The sequence below is a fragment of the Octopus sinensis genome, linkage group LG2 (assembly GCF_006345805.1).
Source record: "Octopus sinensis linkage group LG2, ASM634580v1, whole genome shotgun sequence".
Lineage (NCBI taxonomy): Eukaryota > Metazoa > Mollusca > Cephalopoda > Octopoda > Octopodidae > Octopus > Octopus sinensis.
In genome coordinates, this window is record NC_042998.1 from 184087583 (window position 1) to 184114309 (window position 26727).

Consider the following 26727-nt stretch of genomic DNA (forward strand, 5'->3'; position numbering starts at 1 on the left):
AGGACCACAACCTACAGATACTGCTATAAAAGGCAAATTGTTGCCATAAATGGCATTAACTCTCTTGGGACACCCAGGCTGATTCGTCACCCCAAATGGTACAAACTGAAAGGACTTTGGGGACAATACATTGGCCCAAGGGAACAAATGTTGAGAATGGTTGGTTTTGAGGTGTAATAGCTAACCAGAGATAGTCTTTCAGTAGATATATCTCAATAGAAAAGAAAATGGTCTTTTTGGCTACACATACCAAAACAGTGTGTCTCAAAAGGGTTAATGCCTATATGAATATGGCTCAACCAGTCAACAGTGGTTGATTAGTTATGATTGATATGGTAAATCTTGAAGGAAGGTTTCCTGCCAAATAGCTTGATCGAAGTCTTTTGCTTTTGCATATAAAATGTTGGTGAATTCAACCTCAGATGATGAGCCAGCCAGCAGTGTTTATAAAACTTTACACTTTGCTCAGTGAATCTCCCCCTTTTACCTTCTCTTAACACTCTCTTAACATTCTTGAGTCATTATCATCATCATCATCGTCTAACGTCTGCTTTCCATGCTAGCATGGGTTGGACGATTTTGACTGAGGGCTGGCGAACCAGATGGTTGCACTAGTCTCCAATCTTGATTTGGCAGAGTTTCTACAGCTGAATGCCCTTCATAACGCCAACCACTCTGAGAGTGTTGTGGGTGCTTTTTACGTGCCACTGGCACGGGGGCCAGTCTGGCAGTACTGGCAACGACCTCGCTCAAATCCTTTTACACATGCCACCAGCACAGGTGCCAGTAAGGCGACTTTGGTAACGATCACGCTTGAATGGTGCCCTTTTACGTCCCACTGGCACGGAAGCCAGTTGGCTGCTCTGGCAATGATCACACTCGGATGGTGCTCTTGGCACCCTACTAGCACGGGCACTGTCATGTACCACAAACATTACTGACCATATGTTTTAATGCTGAATCATGCACACAATACATACATGCAAGAATTCTAACTCTATTTATTTTGTCTTCAATAACTATGAGCTATTTTAATTATATTATCTAGCATTCTACATTAGAGAAAATACCTAATTATTATGTTCATTATCTCATGAATGCTGTTCCATTAAATGAAATATATGCCATGAAATAATACAAACAATGCAGGTTAATAAATATATAAGAAAACTCAAATAAATACTAGTGCGATCATTCTTGTTTTCACACACAGCCTATTTTCAAATATCACCAAAGAATTAATGATTAAAACCCACATTAAAAATTGGTAACCTCTGATGCTACCAACTAAAATGGTGACTTATATGCTACAACTAAAGGCGGCGAGCTGGCAGGCACATTAGCGCGCTGGGCGAAATGCTTAGCGTATTTTTTCTGTTGTTACGTTCTGGATTCAAATTCCGCCAAGGTTGACTTTGCCTTTCATCCTTTCGGGGTCGATAAATAAAGTACCAGTTTCGCACTGGGGTCGATGTAATCGACTTAATCCCTTTGTCTGTCCTTGTTTGTCCCCTCTATATTTAGCCTCTTGTGGGCAATAAAGAAATATATATGCTACAACTAAATTAGTGACCTGACATCTCTATCATGACTTGATAAACTAGCAACTACTGAATTAATTACTGTGGGACAACATCAATGCTGATATAATACTGTGCCTGATGTGTTTCTATATAATCCAGACAAGTAACCACAATAAATTACAACATTTTACTACTGTTTCTAGTGAATTTTTGCTAATTTTCTTGTATAACAAGAAAATAGTTCTCTCAAGGAACCTTTAAGGAAACAGTTATCCCTCTCATGTTTACCATCAAAAAGGCAAGCTACTTTAGTTTTTGTGAGAGATTGAAGTGTTGTTGATCAACTGGAAGAGTTAATGGATGATATTACAGACATTTCACTTCTTGCTTCCTCTACCCATTTCATTTCTTCTATATCTTCAGAATTGGCAGCTTCCACAAGTTTACAGAGGACAGAATCCAGGTATTCATGGAAAAAATGGAATAGCTCAAAACACCTTGTTTTTTTCCCAGTGTTTCATCTCAAATTCCAAGAATTTGATGCTAAAATGCTCCTCTAGTTTTAACAGGAGAAGTAATACACACTTTTGATATCACTATAGATACAACTTGTATGTGCGGAGGCACATGGCCTAGTGCTTAGAGCAGCAGACTCACGGTTGAGGGCTCGCGGGTTCGAATTTCAGACCGGGTGATGTGTGTGTTTATGAGCGAAACACCTAAGCTCCACGCAGCTCCGGCAGAAGGTAATGGCAAAACTTCTGCTGATTCTTTCGCCAGAACTTTCTCTCACTCTTTCCTTCTGCATCTTGCAGCTCACCTGCGACGGGCCGGCGTCCCATCCAGGTGGGGAACCTATACGCCAAGAAACCGGGAAATTGGCCCTTATGAGCCAGGCATGGCTCGAGAAGGAACAAACAATAACAACTTGCATGCCCATGACTGTGTACCACATTGCACTTCCCAATCAGTTTCTAAGCAACAAAAAAACATGGATGCTAGGGGAATAAGAACAACTACATCCCCTGGCATCTCTGAAGTAAGTAGTTGCTTATCTTATACTTTTGATTCTTCCTTAAAATCTTATTTTCTAGTCAATACTGATGCTGAATGCAGTATATGGCCTTTGTATTTTTTTTCTCACAAGGCATACAGCAGCCAAAAGCAGTTACTTTGCAAGCTGTAAATCATTTAGTAATACCCTTTTATGTTGAAAAATCCATGATGTTGGACTTTGGGATTTTTGATATAGCTGATTTTCTATATCCAATATTTATTGTTTGATTTTCTTCATTATTTCGGTCTTCTAGTAGATCTAAAATATCAATTGATTCTGTGACTAACTTGTGGATACATAGTATTACTACTATGATTAGTCCTCTTTTTTTTTTGTCCCTTTTACATCTAACAATTGTAATGCTAAAGTATACTAGCTATCTCAATATGGCTAACCACTAAGGGTGGGTGTTACTGTAGCTTTTAGCCCCAGGAGATCATCGTCTCCAGCTGGCTTTAGACACACTTTAGACACACTTATGGTATTTTCAAGGAGGGGTCATCACTCTCTCATAAACCTAAGTGACATGCACGGACTGCAGTTTCTAGGTATTTGCCTGTCTTCAGCGTACAGCAGTCACCGGTTTACAATGAAAGGGAGACCTGTTTGCAAATACTTATCATTTTTCTAGTAACTTACTGTCACTGATTTCGAAATTGTAATGCACTTCTTAGTCAATTTCCAAACATACTCAGTTTATGGAGACAAAAAGCTGTTACATTCAGTAAAATATCATATTGTTACGTCTGGTCCTCCCTCAGTTCATCATAGATGCCTTGCTTCAGTCAGACTGAAAATTGCTAAAGAGGAATTTAGACACATGTTGCAGCGCAGTATTATCTGACCATTTTCTGGTATTTGGACTTCTCCTCTACATATGGTAATCCTAAAAATGCTTTTCTGGTACCATATGTAGGTGATTGGCATCCCTGTAAGGACTACAAAATGTTAAATTCCAAAATGGTGTTGGATATGTATCTTATTTCTCACATTCATGATTTCTTATCTTATGGGTTTTTTTTTCTGAATGCATGAACTAAATAGAGTTAGTTCGTGCATACAGCCAGATTCTAACAGAGACTAGTGACAGTCATAAGACAGCTATCATCACACCTTATGGACAGTATAAATTTGCTATAATACCTTTTGGGCTCAAGAATTCTGTGAATTCCTTCCAAAGATTTGTTGACGAAATAACTAGTGCTTTGAATTTTGTTTTGTTTATATCAATGACTTGTTGATTATTAGTAATTCAGAATTGGAGCGTAAGCATAATCTAAGTCATTTCTTCACTAGATTAGTACATTACAAAAAGATCATTGACCCTAGTAAATGTCTTTTTATTGTTTCATCTTTTTCTAGCCATAGCATTGATAGAAATTGTATTCACCCTGTGACAGTTATGTAGTTTCTTTGTTCCACTTCAGTGTGAAAATTACATGGATTTCTCAAGAGTTTCATTCCACACTGTGCTGAAATGATAAGCCCTTTAACTGGATTGTTAGTCTAATCAGAAAAGGGAAAGTGGGAACATTCTTTTAACACTGGAAGAATAACAATAATTCAACTTGATTAAAGTGAAATCCAAGACCACTCTATTACCTCTCTTGATACCAGATGCACATCTTTCTCTACTAATGGATGCTTCTGATGTTAGCATTGATGGCATTTTACAATAAATTATTCAGGATTCCTGGTAACTTTTGTTGTTTTTTTTTAAGTATTTGAAATCTGTCAAAATTAGATATAGCATTTTCAGTCAGGTATTATTAGCAACATATTTATCTAAGAATTTTGATTATTTTCTGAAAGGAAGGAACTTTGTCATAAATACCGACCAAAGGCCATTAAGTTTTGCTCTTCAATCTAAATTGCAAAAACATTCTCCAAAGGAAATTAGGCACCTTGATCTTGTATTGCATTTTACTGCTGATATTTGTGATATCAAAAATGTGAATAATGGCACAGATGATGCTTTATCCTGAGTCCATATGAATTCTTACTCCAGCCAGTGATTCTATTAACTTGCAAAAAATTCCTATAGACCAAGAATCAACTGAAGAACTATTAGAATTAAAGAACACTTATGATCTTCTTTAGAATTCTGTTTTGTTCTTCTGTCTGCTTCAGTGAAGCATATTTTGTGATATTTCTACTGGTCACGAAATAATCTTTTGTGCCTGTTAAACAGATATTTAGTCATTTCTGCTCTTCAAAATGTATCTCATTTGAGAGTTGCAGAATCAGAAAAACTTATTTCAGCTTGTTTCATTTGACTAATTATGAAAAGAAGTGTTTATCAATAGGCTAGAAATTGTATGTCAGAAAGCAAAAGTTCATTGCTACATTAGAACTTCTCCAAGAACTTTCATTAAGTCAGATGCTCGTTTTTCAACACATGCCGCTCTGGACTATATGTATCTGTTGACTTGTACTGATCATTCCTCTAGGTTGTCGAGAGATATTCTAATTAGACATATTCTATCTGCCATAGAAGCAAAAGCATTGCTTTTTCACCAGATTTTGCATTTTGGAAATCTGGTGACAATAGCAACCAACAGAGACTGGAAATTTTAATATAGTCTGCTGGATATCAAGATATTATCATGCAGTGAATGGAATAATAGAACATTTCCACAGTCAACTTTTCTAAAGCATAAGACAACAGAGATATCTTCCAATTATGCTACTAGATATCAGACCGGCAATTAAAATACACTTTAGTGATATTTCAGTCGAGCTACTTTATGGCATAACAATAACTTTGATACATTGAAACTCCGACGTCTGGCAGCTGACTTGGCAGACACCCATAAAAGTATTAACCATCTTACCAACAATAACTCTGAGCACCTTTTCAAACTCCATCTGTCTAACACCCGTGGACATGTTTACAAAGTCAGAAAACAGCACAGCTCCCATGGCTTTCGGAAACATTTTGTCATGCTAAGAGTTGCTGAAGCACGGAACAAACTGCTAGCATCAGTTGTTAGTTGTTGGAGCACTGCATCCTTCAAAACTTCCATGCTTCCTGAGATTCGCCAACACTACACCTGATTTTCTCCCTTCCATATACACATGCAAACATGTATCTGACTCATACACTGTTCGTTTTCCAGACATTTGTACATTACTGCATATACTTTATATGCACTTTTGACAAGTTGTGGTGCACCTGAGCACTGTATACAATAATTTTATTATTATTATAACCCTTCCTGGACAGATGGTAGTTGGAGATTCCAATATGTGCCACAATCTGCCCAGTTATGTACATCACCTATGGTAGTGTATGTCCAAGTTACCAAAATCACTGCTGAGACAGCAAAGAATTGAGACTTACATTACCACATGGTTTTAGTTGCTTGCTATATTAAAGTATATTCTACCAGAGTTGTACTGATGTAGTTGGTGTCTTGTTAGGGTATCTGTGATAACTGAAAATATTGTTGAAGATTTTTATGTTTGGCAAGCTGTAAAAACTCAGAAATTCCTCATTGACTGCAAAGTATGTGCCAGTCCAACACATAGCTTGTTCTTTGTTAGATTAATTGGTTTATGCATTAACAATATTTGTAAAAAGCTTCATGCCTTCTTAACTGAGTAAATATCTCATAGCAAAACCAATCATTACAGAACAGAAAATATTTTGTATACAGAGGCTTATGTTGTACAGAGTTAAAATAAAAAAAAAAGAAGCATAGTTGAGTGTGAAAGGAAATTGGTGTTCTCTATGTAGCTTCTTAACTTGAGGTGCATCCAGAAGATTTGAATCACTTTTCTCTCTGTTGTATTAACGTAGACAATGATTCTGCAATATTTTCTTGCATTAAGGCAACAAATAGGCGCAGGAGTGGCTGTGTGGTAAGTAGCTTGCTTACCAACCACATGTTTCCGGGTTCAGTCCCACTGCGTGGCATCTTGGGCAAGTGTCTTCTGCTATAGCCTCGGACCAACCAATGCCTTGTGAGTGGATTTGGTAGACGGAAATTGAAAGAAGCCTGTTGTATATATGTATATATATATATATATATATATATATATATATATATGTATGTGTGTGTATATGTTTGTGTGTCTGTGTTTGTCCCCCTAGCATTGCTTGACAACCGATGCTGGTGTGTTTATGTCCCCGTCACTTAGCGGTTCGGCAAAAGTGACCGATAGAATAAGTACTGGGCTTACAAAGAATAAGTCCCGGAGTTGATCTGCTCAACTAAAGGCGGTGCTCCAGCATGGCCGCAGTCAAATGACTGAAACGAGTAAAAGAGTAAAGAGTAAAGAGATGTGGCAGAATTGTGAGAACACTGGGCATTTTGTCTGTCTTTACTCTCTGAGTTCAAATTCTGCTGTGGTTGACTTTGCCGTTCATTCTTCCGGAGTCGATAAAACAAGTACCAGTTGAGCAATGTAGCTCATCATCTTCCCCAAAATTGCTGGCCTTATGCTCAAATTTGAAACCAATATTTCCTTGCATATTTATTCCTTGTTGGCAAAGGAAGAGCAAACAGCATTTTTTTTTATGTATTTGTGATTTGTTTGCTGCTGTTTTTTGTTGTTTTTTTTTGCTGTTTCATGTAACAATTCCCAAACATTATTAAATTTAGGAACCAGCACTTCTAGCTAAATAGCAACACAGTGATATGCAGAGAGTTGAGGTTTCCTCAAAGCACTGATGACATTTTTTTTCCCAATTATAAATTCCTTTTGTTAAGAAATGCTTTTTCTTTCCTACATATTGGACTTCATTATCTTCCTACATGTTTTATTATCCTCATAATTTGCTGTAAAGAAATAACAATATGCATGGTTAGGGATTTGGTTATAATGAGTTGAAATATTGTTCTCTGTTGCAAAATGTCAGCTTTATTTGCTTCAATAATGATAATAATGAACTGGCAGAAATGTTAGCCCACTAAGTGAAATGCTTAGCAGTATTTCGTCTGTCTTTACATTCATCATCGTCGTCGTCATCATCGTCGTCGTCATCATCGTCGTTTAACGTCCGTTCTCCATGCTAGCATGGGTTGGACGGTTCGACCGGGGTTCTGGGAAGCCAGAAGGCTGCACCAGGCTCCAGTCTAATTTGGCAATGTTTCTACAGCTGGATGCCCTTCCTAACGCCAACCACTCCGTGAGTGTAGTGGGTGCTTTTTACGTGCCACCTGCACAGGTGCCAGGCGGGGCTGGCAACGGCCACGGTCAGATTGGTGTATTTTATGTGCCACCGGCACGGAAGCCAGTCGAGGCGGTGCTGGCATCGGCCACGAGTCGGATAGTGCTTTTTACGTACCACCAGACCAGGGATCCTGGCTGGTTCAATTCGATTTCGATTTCGCTTGCCCCAACATGTCTTCACAAGCAAAGGGGGTTGGCAAGGGTGCCTGTCGTACGGTCGCATTGGAGTATTTTACGTGCCACGGCCACGAGTCGGATAGTGCTTTTTACGTACCACCAGACCAGGGATCCTGGCTGGTTCAATTCGGAGTTCAAATTCCGCCAAGGTTGACTTTGCCTTTTCATCCTTTCGGGGTTGATAAATTGAGTACCAGTTGTATACTTGGGTCAATCTAATCAACTGACTCTCTCCCCCAAAATTCTGGGCCTTGTGCCTAGAGTAGAAAAGAATAATAATGGCAAAATAAGGTAGAGCCATTTTATTGACTGGTTGTGTGAATGTTGATTGAGATATTGAAACTGAAATCCCTATTACAGAAATTACTTTACTAAAAGTCACTGATTGCATTTGGAATTGTATTATTTCAATCATGCTGAGACACCACTCTGAGGAGTTTCAGTTGCCATTATAGATTGTTAGCTACTACACATATTTTTTTTTCTCCTTGTTTTTTCTGTGTCCCTTTCTGTAGAAGAGTGTAGGCTCAAAATGTAAAAGACTTTTTCTATTCCTGAGCGTTATACTAGTACATCTGTTTGTTTTGTACACCGCCTGTCTTCGTCTTTTGTTTTTTTCGTAAATTCTCCCTATATATATATATATATATATACACATATCACCGTGATCACCATGACCAACCAGGCTATCAGATGTTGCTACACATCGCTGATCACAATGCACTTCGCATTGTTTTAGCCTTCAAATGACGCCACCCCGCTGGCTAAGCGAGCAGGCCAATATATATATATATATATATATATATATATATATATATATATATATATATATATATATATGTGTATATGTACCAGCATTGTGTCCAGCAATGACAGCAGCAACAGAACCAGTGATAGGGCCTGCAGTGGTGACAACAGCATTGGTAGTGATAATGACAACAACAGCTGTAACACCACCAGTACAGGGATAGAAATGCAGAAATATGTGGGGTCTTCAGGTGGTTTGTTCAAGCATCATCTTAGCAATCACAGGTCTTCTTTAGGATACCAGAGAGATGCAACATCATATTTCTGGCAAGCTATGTATAGCATTTAAAAGATGAGGGTACACCATATATAATTAAATGGTGGCTTCTAGAACAACTGGAATCATATTATAACTAAAACAAATGGTGTAAGCTTTGTTTTGTTGAAACCTCAAGAATCCTGATAAATGCACTTAACTTAGGGGCCTTTTAAACTTCAAAACAGAGATGTTTAGTCAGTGCCTTCATGAGAGGAAATTTGTGTTTGAAACATGGAATTCGCCATTTTCTGACAAGGTAAATGCTGCTATCTTCAGACATCTTTGGCAGGTATATCATAGACAAAAGTGGAACTGATATAAGGGGGATAACTACCTCATCAAAGGTTTTAACAGAAGCGTTTTGTTCCAAAGTTTGTTCATGAAATTAACTGACCATGATGATTTTCCTCTCTCCAGTTGTAGAGAGGTTATGTGCCTCCAGTCATTTGAGTCTAACATGTCACCTATACAGTTAAGAGCTTTATAGGTGCAAAACCAATGGTGACTCTGACCATCCATAACAAGCAACCTTCAAAGATATATATATATATATATATCATCATCATCATCATCTCGTTTAACGTCCTCTTTCCATGCTAGTATGGGTTGGACGGTTCAATTGGGGTCTGGGAAGCCCGAAGGCTGCACCAGGCCAGTCAGATCTGGCAGTGTTTCTACAGCTGGATGCCCTTCCTAACGCCAACCACTCCGTGAGTGTAGTGGGTGCTTTTTATGTGCCACCGACACAGGTGCCAGACGAGGCTGGTGAACGGCGATGCTCGGATGGTGCTTTTTATGTGCCACTGGCACGGAGGCCAGGCGAGGCTGGCAACAGCCACGATCGGATGGTGTTTGTTACATGCAACCAGCACGGAGGCCAGTCGATGCGGTGCTGGCTACGCCCACATTCAGATGGTTCTCTTATGTGCCACCGGCACTGGTACCACAACTACAAATTCCATTGATGTTGATCGATTTCGATTTTGATTTGATTTTTTGATTTTCACTTGCCTCAACAGGTCTTCACAAGTAGAGTTATGTGTCCCAAGAAGGAAGGTATGCACAGGTGGACTGACTACGTCCCAGGTAGGGGCTATGGGTTATGGCCTCACTTGTCCTGCTGGTTCTTCTCACGCACAGCATACTTCGAAAGGTCTTGGTCTCTGGTCATTTCCTCGGTGAGACCTAAAGAGTGAAGGTCATGCTTCACCACCTCGTCCCAGGTTTTCCTGGGTCTACCTCTTCCACAGGTTCCCTCAACCGCTAGGGTGTGGCACTTTTTCACACAAATATCTCCATCCATTCTTACCACGTGTCCATACCAGTGTAGACGTCTCTCTTGCACCCCACAGCTGATGCTTCTTAGGTTCAACTTTTCTCTCAAGGTACTTACACTCTGTCGGGTATGAACACTGACATTACATATCCATCAGAGCATACTGGCTTCATTTCTTGCAAGCTTACGCATATTCTCAGCAGTCACGGCCCATGTTTCACTGCCATGTAGCATGGCTGTTCGTACACATGCGTCATACAGTCTGCCTTTTACTCTGAGCGAGAGACCTTTGGTCACCAGCAGAGGTAAGAGACCTCTGAACTTTGCCCTGGCTATTCTTACTCTAGCAGTTACACTTTCAGCACACCCGCCCCCACTACTGACTTGATCACCTAGGTAATGGAAACTATCAACTATTTCTAGTTCTTCTCCCTGGAATGTGGCGGAAGATGGTCTCTGCATATTTTCAGTGTTTATTACACCAGAGCATCTTCCACATACAAAAACTATATTCCTAGTTAGCTTTCCTTTGACATTGCTGCACCTCTTATGTGTCCATAGCTTACACTTGGTGCATCTTATAGAGTTCCTACCTACGCCTTTTCTATAGATCGAGCAGGGCCATAAACCTGAAGGCTTTTGTGATTTGTCTACCTTCTTACTTATTAGGACTTTGGTTTTAGCTAGGTTGACTCTAAGGCCCTTCGATTCTAATCCTTGCTTCCACGTCTGAAACTTCTCCACACACAAAATATAAAGATTAATCACAAACCCGGTTTCATTGTTACCACTTACGTAATACTTATGTAAATGTCTGCAATTCATCAGTGTGATTGTCATAGCAAAATATGATTTGCAGAACTATACACGAGACATCCGCATGAGATTAAACATGCATATAGTTCTACTGCTTACATTCTGGCATTTGCGGAATTTTCTTGAGAACAATCTTTTCTTAGTGTTCAGACCATATGGGGTCTACCTCTAGCATAATGGATGTCCACTTAGTGGTCATCCCTCTTATATGTATGTAATATAATTTTTCTGAATCTTCAGATTTTTCAATATGCTAGACCACTGGTTTTAAATTGAAATATTAATCAAATTAATATTCAATTTTCACCCTTATCATTTAAATTTAACAGGCAAAATTCACTGCAGAGAATTATTTTCTGCAGAATTATTTCTGGTATTTTGGTGTGCCAAAATGAAGACTTTTGAAATATATATATATGTATATACACACACTCATGTAGATATATATATATACAATGGGATTCCTTCAGATTTCATCTTGAATATCACAAAGCTTTTGGCAAAAATTAATGCAGTATCTCTGGTCAATGCGTTCGGTGAAAATGAATGTGCAATACATGTCTGTACTAAAGACATCACAGTTAGGAACTCTTGTGGACTATTGGCACAAACATTTTCACACATGTGCAGAAAGGATGGCATCACCTTCCACTCAAGGGATTTTTCTCACTTGGCATTAATTTTGATGGGAAAAAATAAAATCAGATACTTTTTGAATGCACCTCATATGTGGAAGGAGCACACAGACTATCAGACATCCTTTTCATTTGATTCCTCATCAGAATATATATTCATGAATATTGTAGTCATGTTGAATAGATCCATATGTAAGGTTTGTGAGGAGATATACTCTTTTACTCTTTTACTTGTTTCAGTCATTTGACTGCGGCCATGCTGGAGCACCGCCTTTAGTCGAGCAAATTGACCCCGGAACTTATACTTTGTAAGCCCAGTACTTATTCTATCGGTCTCTTTTGCCGAACCGCTAAGTGACGGGGATGTAAACACACCAGCATCGGTTGTCAGGCAATGCTAGGGGGACAAACACAGACACACATACATATATATATATATATACATATATACGACAGGCTTCTTTCAGTTTCCATCTACCAAATCCACTCACAAGGCATTGGTCGGCCCGGGGCTATAGCAGAAGACACTTGCCCAAGATTCCACGCAGTGGGACTGAACCCGGAACCATGTGGTTGGTTAGCAAGCTACTTACCACACAGCCACTCCTGTGCCTATATAACTCACATTCTCTTGCAATTTTTACTGTTTCATAAAAAATTCTACAGGCTACCCTTTAAATGATAATTTTTTCAAAATTCTGACTACAATCTGTATTTGATGATATTATACTGTAATTATTAATTTACCATATGAAAACGACTTTTCATGTAAATAAATAATTCAAGTTTGAAAGAATTAATTGATAAACAAAAAGAAAAAAACGACAGGTGTTCCCAACAGAAATAAAAATCAATAATAAAGCAAAATTATGAACAAACCTTGAAAGAGCCATTTAATAACAAAGTTGTTAAATTCATTTTCAGTTCAAATTGTTTCAAGAGGTGACAACTACCACCTGGTGTCTAGCAAAATTCTATATTTCTGCAGTAATTTTGGCATCTCATGAAAAAGAAGTTTAAACTTAGATTTAAATTTTACAGTTTTATATGCTAAGTGCTCTTTTACGATGTAGTTCCTTCAGTTTAACACATTGTCTCAGATCAGGTCACTTGCTATGTGCACCAATATAAAGAGGTTAATTGGGACAAACAAATTATATTATGTCCTTCCTTACTTGTGTATGCAAAGAAGATGGATACCAATTTTGGAATTTCACACAAATAAAATTGAGAGATATGGTTACTATTTCAAGCAGGATGATGTATTATCAAAAGTGCTTTTTCATACTGAGGATGGAGATTTGAACCACTGAAATGGAAAGTGAGGACTGATAATAACAAGTGGCCTGGGGAAGAGTGAGTGATGACTGATAGTGCAGAAAAAATTGAAGATAGATGTATTGGTTACAAAGAGATCTGATGAAATCTGTTATACATAGACCTTATAATAGTTATGAGTGGTAGAGGGATGAGGATGGTGGTAAGGATTTTGACTGTGGGTAGGTCCTGTCTTATGTCTCATTATACAAGTTGCATGAATGATGGGAAGATGACTGATAGGGAGATGAGTTGCAGGGAAATGAGTAAGGGAGATGCTTTTCTCATTGTAGCTATGTTCGTCTCTCTGACTGACATGAGAACATTGACTGCAATGTGCTATTATCGTATACAGAGGAGAGTAATCTCTCTTGTCTGATATAACAGGAACCACTTATATATTCCTATAGCTAAACTGACTTTGGAAATCTTGTGGTCAGAGGAGACATCATTTATATCATATACATATATATATAAGAGAAAAGAGAGACAGAGATAGATAGATAGAGAGAGAGAGGGAGAGAGTGAGAGAAAGGTGGGGATATATTTATAAACTCAGTTGCTTCTTTTTAGGTCGATGTGAGGAGTGGGGGAGGACATGTTTCTATAGGAACCAAAATCTAATGATGACTAATTTATTGAGTTGTTATTGATTCTTGTTAGCATAAAATTTTGGAAGGAAATTTGCTTTTTTCATCATAAACATGGTGACATTTTCCTTGATGCACTGATAACAACATTAATCCCTGCAGATGTGCACATCAGCATGCATCTGTACTACATGGAATAAACACATTCATATTACCCGATACGTAGATGTGCTGTGGAAGTCTAAAACGTGGGGACGTTTTCCAAAAACATGTTTGGTGCAGTCATGTATCGATATTACACTGACAGACACACACACACACATGCACATATGTACATACATACATACATACAGACATACATACATACATACATACATACATACATACACACATACATAAACACACACACATACATACATACATACATACATACATACATACATACATACATACATACATACAGACAGACATACAGACATACATACATACACACACACATACATACATACATACAGACAGACAGACTTACATACGTACATACATTCATATATACATACATACATACATACATACATACATACATACACACATACATACATATATACATACATACATACATACATACATACACTCTTACATACATATGTCTATAAATACATACGTCTATAAATACATACATACATACATATTTGCACATATACATACATGTGGACATAGCTACATTGAACTTACCCGCATATATACACACACCATGGATACATATGTTTGTGTGTATATGTATATATACTGTATATTACATATATGTAAAATACATATATTAATGTTCGATTTTTTTATGTCTAGTTAAACATAAAAATAATTAATGTTATACCGAAGCATTACTCAATACTTTTTAGTAAAGCACCTGTTTATGAAATATTTACAAAATGTAGGGTGACAGTAACATCAAAGTTTCAGTCTATTAATCTTCAATATATATACATGAATATATCTATCTGTCTGTCTGCCTACCTGTCAGTCTATCTATCTTTCTATGTGTGTGTGTCTGTCTGTCTGTCTGTCTGTCTGTCTGTCTATGTATCTATCTCTCTATCTCTATATTTCTCTGTATATATATACACATGCATATATAAATACATCTTCAATATATATAAATATATCTATCTGTCTGCCTGCCTGCCTGCCTGCCTGTCTTCCTGCCTGTCTGTCAAGTTGTTTGTCTGCCTGCCTGTCAGTCTATCTATCTTTCTGTGTGTGTGTGTGTGTGCGTGTGTGTGTGAATGTCTGTCTATCTATGTATCTATCTCTCTATCTCTATATTTCTCTCTCTATATATACACATGCATATATAAATACATACATGTATATATATCTGTGTGTGTGTGTGTGTGTATATATATATATATATATACAAATAAATGAAAGAATGGAGTTGAACAACAAATTAACAAAATTCCTTTATTTTATTCTCGACATATGTTTCGAAGGCTGCATATTCCTAATTTCGAAGGAATAAGGGGTGCATTATGCCGCCTTCTCATCAGGAAAAGTAAGGAACTTATGTCAGCATCAAGATGCACAAAAACTTTTAGATTTAACAGTGGTAAATATATATATATATATATATATATATATATATATATATATATATATATATACATACATACATATATACATACATATATATTTCATGTTATGCTAAGATGTGGTGCATGGTAACAGGATTTTCAACATGAGTCAAATATAACACTCCAAATCATTGCTAGAGTATCCGCATAAGTGGAGTAAAGAAGAGCTAGTTTGTATTGACATGTTAGTCATGTTAGTTTTGATAGCGAAGTCAACCCAAGTAGTGATATTTTGAAATCATTCAATATATATATTTCAGGTTTGCCTTTTATATGATAGGAAAGGCCTTAAGTTTTACTTAATAGATGCGCTTCCTACTAACTATATATTATGCAAACTTGAAACATGCATATTAAATGATTTCAAAATATCACTATTTGGTTTGACGTCATTATTACAACTTTGTGTGTGTGAGTGTGTGTGTGCATGTGTGTGTGTGTGTTTTTTTTTTTTGTTCCTTCTTGAGCCATGCCTGGCTCATAAGGGCCGGTTTCCCAGTTTCATTGGCGTATAGGTTCCCCATCTGGACGGGATGCCGGTCCGTCACAGGTGAGCTGCAAGATGCAGGAGGAAAGAGTGAGAGAAAGTTGTGGCGAAAGAGTCAGCAGAAGTTCGCCATTACCTTCTGCTGGAGGCGCGTGGAGTTTAGGTGTTTCGCTCATAAACACACACATCACCCGGTCTGAGATTCGAACCCGCGATCCCTTGACCGCGAGTCCGCTGCTCTAACCAATAGGCCATGTGCCTCGATATGTGTGTATGAGTGTGTATATGTGTATGTGAGTGTGTGTGTGTGTGTGTGTGTGTATGTGTATGTGCATGCATGTTTTTGTGTTTGTGTGTGTGTGTGTGATACATGTGCACATAGATATATGTATACATCCCTGCAGTCTAATGTACATACTTACATGTCATCATCTAGTTCATCTGTCCCATCATCTACAATCATTAGCATTTTTGAATATCATTATCACCTTTATCCCCAATTATCCTCCTCTTCCTCATTATCATCAACATCGTCATCATTATCATTGCCATCATCAGTCTTCATCATCACCTTTATTTTGATGTCAATTCATTTTTGAATGCTTTCATGTGTCAGTGTGACTGGGTTCTTGGCTATAGCATGTCACCACTCCCTTTAACTCTTTCGTTTCCAACCCGGCTGAAACCAGCTTTGGCTCTGAGTACAAATGTCTTGTTTTCATAAATTTTGAGTTAAAATCTTCCACCAAACCTTACTCACAATTTATGTTCCTAATAATAGCTGAATGATAACTAAGTTATTTTACTAAATTCTTTGTTATATTTAAAGTGATTGAAAGAAACACAGAGCATCTCAATAGAAATATGGTTATAAAAGGGTTAATCCTATCTTCTCTTCTGTAAATAAAGCCTAGCTTCGTGAGATTTTCCTTCTCTACCATCTCCCTTCATGTCTCACTATGTTTTCCTCTTTCCTGTGTGTCTCTAACTGTCAGTGTATTATGCTTTTTCATTCATTCTACGTTGCTCGGTTAATGTTCATAGTAACACAGTTGTCTCTCATACATACACTGAGTCATTTCTGTTCCATGTGTCATGTTAGTTTACATTAAGCATGTCATACCTGACCATATTCAACTATGTTTAAACAGATTTATATAAACACACATATGTACTCACACAGACACACACATAGATACACATGTACATCTATCTATACATGTATAAGAAACTCAAAAGGTTGTTGCTTGTGGCTGGTCAGAGAGTGACAATTGGTTACACAGCTATAATATTTCTTACTGGTAAAGGTGACTCAGCAGACTCAATGGCTGGAGGCACATAACCTCTCTATACAACTGGAGGTAGGAAACAGTTTTGGTCAGCAAGGATTGTAAGCAAAATATCCCAAAATGAAATTCTGCTGTTCAACCATTTTTCTGGTTGAGATGGAGTTATCTCTCTTAGATTAGTTCCAGTGGCATCTGAGAAAGGGTCAGCAATGGATGATTACTTTTCACTAATTGGCAGTGAGGAATTCCATGTTTCCAATTTAAATTTCCTCTGATGAGAGCACTGATTAAAAATCTCTTTTCTGTAGTTTAAGAAAGTCTCTGGGTTGAGCAAATTTTTCAGGATCTTTGCTCTCTCAGCCAAGCAAAGCTTACATCATTTGTCCCCCATTATGGTACAACCCTGGTTGTTCAAGGAGTTTCCATTTAATTACATATGACACCCTCTTCTTTTAAATGCCATATGTAGCTGACCAAAGATGTAATGTTGTGCCTTTCTGGGACCCTAAAGCCAGACCTGTGATTGTTAAGACACTATATGAAGGTTCCCTCTGTAGACCCAACATATTTCAGCGTCTGTGCCCTTGTGTCAGTGGTGCTGCAGCTGTTGTTGTTGCTGCTGTTGTCATTACCATTGCTGTGTAGCTGTTGTTTTTGCTGTTGCTGCTGGAATTGCTGCTGTTAATGCTGGAGGTGATGCTGTTGTTGTAGTTGTTACTGCCACCATCACCACTATTGTTGCTGTTATTGTTGGACACATTGTCGATGCTGTTATTTCTAGCAGGCTAAATGAACATATACAGCTCCTTCATTGTCCATGTTGATTTGCCTCCAAGACAAATTTTATCAAGCAAACCCTATAATCAAAAGACATTCCAACCATTATGATCCTGTCGTTTTTGCTTTCCACAAATGGATTATCAAGAATCAAATCATCCAATATGTCCTTTTTTTAAAGACAATATTATGAGCTATTTGGCTGCTATTTCTAGCACTTTGAGCGTTTACATAGAAGCCTTTTCATTGACCGTGAACATTATATTGTAGAGTTGTTAGAAACTATGTACAGTATATTGATTGTTCCACACCAGAAATGAAAAGCATATGTTCTTGATTGTGCTGGATATTTCCTGTGTCTGATTTGATAATGTAAGAATAGTGATGACTGCATGGCTTCTGTATCTCCTGATTTCCTGTAACTTTGTTGATGAGGCTGTTAAGGATGCCAATAAATTGCTTCAAAAAGTGTATCAGGCTATAGTATCAGCTAGCAACTGAAGTGTAGTAATGTGTGTCTGCAATAATTCGACTCTTGTCAATCTTTCAGTCTTGGACTACAGTAATCAAGTAACAAGTAGCTGAATCTGTTGAGGCAGCTTATGCAGCCCTGCAGTATTGAGAAGAGGTACAAGTGGCACATACTCCAGCCATGGCTGTGTGGTTAAGAAGTCTGCTTCCCAGCCATATGGGCTCAGGTTCAGTTCCACTGGGCTGACCAAAACCTTGTGAATGGATTTGATTGGTAGAAACTGAAGGAAGCCTGTCACACACACACACACACACACAACACACACACCACACACACATGCGTAAACACTGCCAGATCTGACTGGCCTGGTGCAGCCTCCTGGCTTCCCAGACCCCAGTTGAACCGTCCAACCCATGCTAGCATGGAAAGCGGACGTTAAACGATGATGATGATGATGATGATGATATATATATATACATCCCTCTCTCTCTCTTGGAGAGGCACAAGCACCTACACACACATATACACACACGGCTGTAACTGCCGCCTACCAAATTCAATCACAAAGCTTCGGTCAGCTCGGGGCTATAGCAGAAGACACCTGCCCAAAGTGCCATGCGGTGGGACTGAACCCAAAACCATGTAGCTAGGAAGCAAGCTCCCTAACCACACAGCCATGTCGTCCCTGCATCCTTCTCTAGCTGAGCATCCCTAATCTTGTGGGCTCATGGGTGCTGGTGCCACATAAATGCACCCATGTCAGTGCTGCATAAAAGCACCCAATACGCTCTGCAAAATGGTTGGCTTTAGGAAGAGCATCCAGCTGTAGAAACTATGTCAAAGCAGGCATGGAACCTGGACAGCTCTTCAGTTGGCCAGCTCCTGTCAAACCGCCTGACATGGAAAATGGATGTTACCTGAATATGGTGGTGATGATGATGATGATGATGAGGAGGAGGAGGAAGGAGGAGGAGGGGGAGGAGGAGGGGGATGATGATGATGATGATGATGATGATATATGTATATATGTATGTGTGTATGTATGAGCGCATGAGAGTGTGAGTATGTGTTTGCTTGTGTCTGTTTGGCTGATTGTCCTTCATTCCCAATAATCTGCAAAAAACATATCTGGCAATGAGGACATATTACCTTGTTTGGAAATAGCTATGATTCAGCAAAAAGTAGGACATCTAGTGGTAGAAAATCCGTTTTAAATAAACTTTTATTTTTTGACTCATGCAAGCATTAAAAAAGCAAACGTTAAAATGATGATGATAATGGTGTTGTTGTTGTTGTTGTTGTTGTTGTTGTTGTTGTTGTTGTTGGTGGTGGTGGTGGTGGTGGTGGTGGTGGTGGTGGTGGTGACTTTGAAAAAATAGTCACGAGGATACATATATGAGATGATACAGTGATATTTCACTCTTAATGTGAATAAAATACTGGTAGAATGCTCCCATTAAAATGCTTGTGAAATATAGGCTTTTACATAACAGTTATAATGATTATAGACAGAAACAAAAAAAATGTGTGTGTGAGTATGCACAATAGTAGAAATCATTTGACTGGCAAATGACAACATAATGTAAAGGCAGAAAGAAAAAAATATTTCGCTTGAGTTAATGAGAATCTTCAGCCACCACATGCAGACTATAATTTTAGATTTATTTATATCTGTGGTTAATGATGCACTTACTTGTATAACTGACTGTCTAAGTATCACTCTAGAGAAGCTGGGTTTTTTGAAACCAGAAATGATGCAGCTATTTAAGAAATTACAATTAGAAGCCGTTAATGAGATATTAGCGGAACTACAGAATTATGAATAATATTCCAAGCATATCAATAAATATATGCATGTCATCATCATCATCATCATCATCATCATCATCATCATCATCATCATCACCACCACCACCACCACCACCACCACCATCATCATCATCATCATCATCATCATCATCATCATCATCATCATCATCATCATCACCATCATCACCACCATCGTTTAACATCTGCTTTCCATGCTGGCATGGGTTGGACGGTTTGACCGGGGACTGGTGAGCCAGATGGCTACACCAGGCTCCAATCTGATCTGGCAGAGTTTCTACAGCTGGATGCCCTCCCTAATGCCAACCACTCCGAGAGTGTAGTGGGTACTTTTACGTACCACCGGCATGAGGGCCAGTCAGGCGGTACTGACAACGGCCACACTCAAATGGTGTTTTTACGTGTCACCTGCACAGGAGCCAGTCCAGCGGCACAGGCAATGCCCTTGCTCGAATGTTGTTTTCATCCAAAATGAAGATGAGTACCAACACTTCCATGTGGCATTCTCAAACAATTGTGAAGATCACTTCACATAAAACCATTGGTTGTCTTGTTAAACTACAAATAAACTATATATTGTTGTTGTTAAGTAGACAAATGAAAGAAAGAGGCACTCAGCACATTTAGTAGGAGTCACATTATTATAATTAAAAACAGTTTGATCTAGACCATTGTAGCTTAAAATTTTGCAGGCTCATTACAGAAACCTAACTCATTGGGTTAGGTTCCTGTAATGAGTCTATGAAATTTTAAGTCACATGGAGCTGAATCAAACTGTTTTTAATTATAATAATGTGACTCCTACTAAATGTATTGAGTAACACATTCTTTGATATGTCCACTTACTCAAATGCATGTATGTGTGTGTGTGTGTGTGTATATATATATTACCTATTATTTCTGCTATTTTAAAGGCAATGCTGCAGTTGAAAATATATATATATATATAAGAAAATAAGAAAATAAGAAAATATACATATATATATATATATACACACACATGCTCACATATATTTATACATATATTATGTACACACACATACTTATATATGTATGTATATGTATACATATGTGTATGCATGCTTGCATATATATATATATATGGCTGGCCCCGTGCCGGTGACACGTAAAAGCACCATCCATTCGTGGCCGTTGTGCCAGCTCTGTCTGGCACCTGTGCAGGTGGCACGTAAAAAACACCCACTACACTAGCAGAGTGGTTGGCGTTAGGAAGGGCATCCAGCCGTAGAAACACTGCCAAATCTGACTGGGCCTGATGAAGCCTTCCGGCTTCACAGACCCCAGTTGAACCGTCCAACCCATGCTAGCATGGAAAACGGACGCTAAATGATGATGATGATGATATATATATATATATGTATATATGTATATATGGTATATCTTGAGTGTGCAAATAGATGTATAACTGCCAACTGCTACTCTGAAGTTTAGAGCTCCATGCAGATTATCTTCATCCAGTCTGCCTCCAGGATAGTGATATTAAGCAAATACTATAGTTAGTAGTATTACTAGTTATAATATTTGGAGCAAACATACAAGAAATTTTGATAAACACAAATTTATATCATTTGTTCCTATGTACGTTTCACCATTGTGGTTGTTTGTAACTCTACATTAGATGTTCCAAGTGCAGCTGGATGTTTAACCACAAGGCATCATCAGAGAATACTTTTATTGCATTACGTTACAGAGAACTAATATCTGGAGTTGGATAGTTGGCAAGACACTTTATATCAGGGATGGGTAACTTTTTCTCAACTGGGGGCTGCATCCTACCATTTCCAAGTGGGAGAAGGCTGCATGATAAAATACATATACATGAAATATTACTTCACCCTTTTACACTGAATTTCTTGCAGTTCTCCTTAATTTTATTTGTCTCAGTATGAAATTTTATTTGTCTTTGTATGAAATTTTATTTGTCTCAGAATGAAATTTTATTTGTCTTAGTATGGAATTTTATTTGTCTTAGTATGAAATTTTATTTGTCTTAGTATGAAATTTTATTTGTCTTAATATGAAATTTTATTTGTCTTAGTATGAAATTTTATTTGTCTTAGTATGAAATTTTATTTCTCTTAGTATGAAATTTTATTTGTCTTAGTATGAAATTTTATTTCTCTTAGTATGAAATTTTATTTGTCTTAGTATGAAATTTTATTTCTCTTAGTATGAAATTTTATTTGTCTTAGTATGAAATTTTATTTCTCTTAGTATGAAATTTTATTTCTCTAAGTATGAAATTTTATTTGTCTCAGTATGAAATTATATTTCTCTTAGTATGAAATTTTATTTGTCTCAATATGAAATTTTATTTCTCTTAGTATGAAATTTTATTTGTCTCAATATGAAATTATATTTCTCTTAGTATGAAATTTTATTTGTCTCAATATGAAATTTTATTTCTCTTAGTATGAAATTTTATTTGTCTCAATATGAAATTTTATTTCTCTTAGTATGAAATTTTATTTCTCTTAGTATGAAATTTTATTTGTCTCAATATGAAATTTTATTTCTCTTAGTATGAAATTTTATTTGTCTCAATATGAAATTTTATTTCTCTTAGTATGAAATTTTATTTGTCTCAGTATGAAATTATATTTCTCTTAGTATGAAATTTTATTTGTCTCAATATGAAATTTTATTTCTCTTAGTATGAAATTTTATTTGTCTCAATATGAAATTTTATTTCTCTTAGTATGAAATTTTATTTCTCTTAGTATGAAATTTTATTTCTCTCAGTATGAAATTATATTCTCTTAGTATGAAATTTTATTTGTCTCAATATGAAATTATTTTCTCTTAGTATGAATTTTATTTGTCTCAATATGAAATTTTATTTCTCTTAGTATGAAATTTTATTTCTCTAAGTATGAAATTTTATTTGTCTCAGTATGAAATTATATTTCTCTTAGTATGAAATTTTATTTGTCTCAATATGAAATTTTATTTCTCTTAGTATGAAATTTTATTTGTCTTAGTATGAAATTAGAAAACCTAGAAACTCGTCAAGGGCCAAACAAAAAACATGTTGAGAGCTGCATGCAGCCTGCGGGATGCAGGTTGCACATGCATGCTTTATATGTATGTTAATGTTTGTGTTCATGTTTTTCTCTTCCGCTATTGCTTGACAATATACAAACACACACACACACACACACACACTCTTTTTCTCTCTCTCTCTCTTTCACACACACACACACACACACACACACACACACACACACACACAGACACACACACACACAAACATACATGCATGCACACAGGTTTGCACATAATCAAAGAAATAACACATACACACAAACACCCTCAAAAAAAGACATAATATGACTCAGTTGATGTTTTGGTTAGCTTGTGTTGGAATTGTCAATCTCTATTTCTGTTTAGACAGTCTTTCCTTTCATCTGTGTGGTTTTCTCAATAATTTAAGCACCGATACAGATCTAGAGAAACAAATGTTTGAAAGACCAAATACGTTATTCATAGACTTAACGCTTCATTACCTGAGTAGAGTGAGTCAGCAGAGTGTATGTATGTATGTATGTATGTATGTATGTATGTATGTATGTATGTATGTATGTATGTATGTATGTATGTGTATGTGTGTGTGTGTGCGTGCAAGCATGCGTGTGCGTATATGTATTTGTGTGTGATGTATATGTGTGTATGTATGTAGGTATATATGTATGTATGTGTGTATGTATGTATGTATGAATGTATGTGTGTGTGTGCGTGCATGCATGCGTTTGCGTATAGGTATTTGTGTGTGATGTATATGTGTGTGTGTATGTATGTATGTATGTATGTGTGTATGTATGTATATATGTAGGTATGTATGTGTATGTGTGTGTGCGTGCAAGTATGCGTGTGCATGTATGTATTTGTGTGTGATGTATATATGTGTATGTATGTATGTATGTATGTGTGTGTATGTATGTATGTGTATGTGTGTGTGCATGCAAGCATGCATGTGTGTATATGTATTTGTGTGTGATGTATATGTGTGTATGTATGTGAGTATGTATTTATATATGTATGTATTTCAGTATGTTTGTTGGTGTGTGTGTGTGAGTATGTATATGTGTAAGTGTCTATATATATATGCGTGTGCGTGTGTGTGTGTGTATATATGAATGAATGTATACATGTATGTATGTATGAATATATGTATGTATACATGTATGTAGGGATACAGCATGGCCAAATAGCTTAGAGATTCACTTTACACACAGGAGTTCCTGGGTTGAATTTCACTGTGTGGCATGTTAGGCTAATGTCTTTTGTCACGACCTCTAATCGACACTTATACATTTGTACATATATATATGTGTGTGTTTGTGTGTGTAAGTTCCTTGGTGAGCTAACTAGACCGAGTATATTTTGTAATGTGGTTGGTGTAAGAGAAGGTGTCCAGCTGTAGAAACCATGCCAAAGCTGACATTTGATGCAGCCTTATGGTTCACCAGTTCCTGTCAAACCTTCCAACTTATGCCAGCATGGTAAACAAATGTTAAATGATGATAATGATATGACAGATAATGTAACTGTGTGTGTACATAAATACACAGACACTGACACAGACACAAACAGACACACACACACACAACTCATACATACATGCATGCAAACATACATATATATACATACATATGAGTATATATCATGTAAAAGACATCATTTGAGCATGATCATTACCAACATCGCCTTACTGGCACCTGTGCCGGTGGCATGTGTAAAAGATTTGAGCAAGGTTGTTGCCAGTACCGCCTTTCTGACCCCATGCCAGTGGCACGTAAAAGCACCCACTACACTCTCTCCTTAAAGCTACATATTCCTCACACCCACCTTGTGTGTGTGTGTGTGTGTTGTATCTATGTATTTACAAATGTATGTATGCAGTGTCGTGTGTATATGACAGCTATAGTAGCATTACCATCCCATTCTCACCACTATTCTTGCCTTTAGTGATAGAAGTCATCTCTCTGTTTGTATATATGACAGCTATAGTAACGTTACCATCCCAGTACCACCGCTGTTCTTGCCTTCACTGATAGACATCACCCTCTCATACTTATAATTTTGCAACATTCTCATTTTATCATATAATTCACCCTAAGCTCCTGGGGGGAACATTATAGATTTTTATTGAAATTCAATTAGCCTATTATTGAACTGGATGTTTGTATCACATGTAAGCAAAGTTTTGTGAATATTGGTTCAGTGGGTTAGGCACTAAGTTGGTAACAGACAGCTGGACAGACAGAAATTACCATTTATATGTAAGATATATAAGGTGCATTCCTGGAGTTTTCAAATATTTTCAGGAGAGATGCTTATTTATTTCAAACAAATACAAAACTTTAATCTCCTTCAAAGTAGGATCTTCTGACTTAAATGCATTTGTTGTAGCACTCCAGCCCCCTCATGAAGGCACCCCCACTTCCATGGAAGTGAAGGTATCAGGAATTCTTGTTACAGCCTCCTTCATCTTTTTCTTCAGTTTGGGAACCAAGGTGTAGACTGTAAGGAGGATGAGGGACAGTTTTGATGCCCATCTCTGTCAAGTAGTTGGTGAGTTATCAGGATGAAAATGTGGATTGGTGCATTGTCCTGGTGCAGGTACTCTGGCTTTTTATGATAAAATCTCTTTCTGAACTCCCTCAGACCCCCCACCCCCACCAAGTACTCTTTGTTGACTGTCTATCCAGAGGGAATGCAGTGGATGTAGATGATGCCCTTGCCGCACACACACACACACACAGAGAAACACAGGCACACCCATACAAACATACAGACATACACACACACACTCAAACAAGCACCCGTTCACACACAGACACAAGCACTTACAAACACACACACACACAAACACACACACACACACAAACACAGGCACAAACACAAGCACCCATGCACACACACAGACACAAGTACTTACAAACACACACATACACACACTCACTCACAACTCCCTCCAGATTTTTGATGAGATACACTATAGTTCAGCAGTATTGGAGTCCATTATCAACCCATAAAATGTTGTTCACTTCATTTTTGAGCATTTGGTTGAGGAGTTTATTTTTGCTGCAATTCTTTAAATAAATGCTGTTTGGGTGATACCAACCACATAACAGTTAAAAAGTAAAATATCAATCCAACTTACAAGGGCCAATTTCCCAGTTTCATGGCATATATATTCCACACCCTCCATCAGGCATTTGCTATATTCTGAATGCCTTACTTCCCTGGGCATGGATACATTGAAACTTCGACGTCTGGCAACTGACTTGGCAGACACCCATAAAATTATTAACCATCTTATAAACAATAACTCTGAGCACCCTTTCAAACTCCACCTGTCTAACACCCGTGGACATTTTTACAAAGTCAGAAAACAGCACAGCTCCCATGATTTTCGGAAACATTTTTTCACGCTAAGGGTTGCTGAAGCATGGAACAAATTGCCGGCATCAGTTGTTAGTTGTCGGAGCATTGCATCCTTCAATACTTCCATGCTTCCTGAGATTCGCCAACACTACACCTGATTTTCTCCCCTCCATACATACGCAAGCATGTATCTGACTCATA

General features: G+C 37.5%; 1 protein-coding gene across 2 annotated transcripts in view; it reads left to right on the top strand.

The window, feature by feature from the left end:
- The window catches only part of LOC115226965 (tetraspanin-33-like), a 194048-nt gene that overhangs the window by 15066 nt on the left and 152255 nt on the right, over positions 1-26727 (top strand). Inside the window, exon 2 of one of the 2 annotated variants that reach the window (XM_036500533.1) lies at positions 1947-1986. The exons of the other annotated variant lie outside the window; for it this stretch is intronic. The gene's annotated coding sequence lies outside the window, so the exon portion shown is untranslated. The remainder of the gene's footprint in view (positions 1-1946; positions 1987-26727) is intronic. 2 annotated transcript variants of the gene reach the window in all.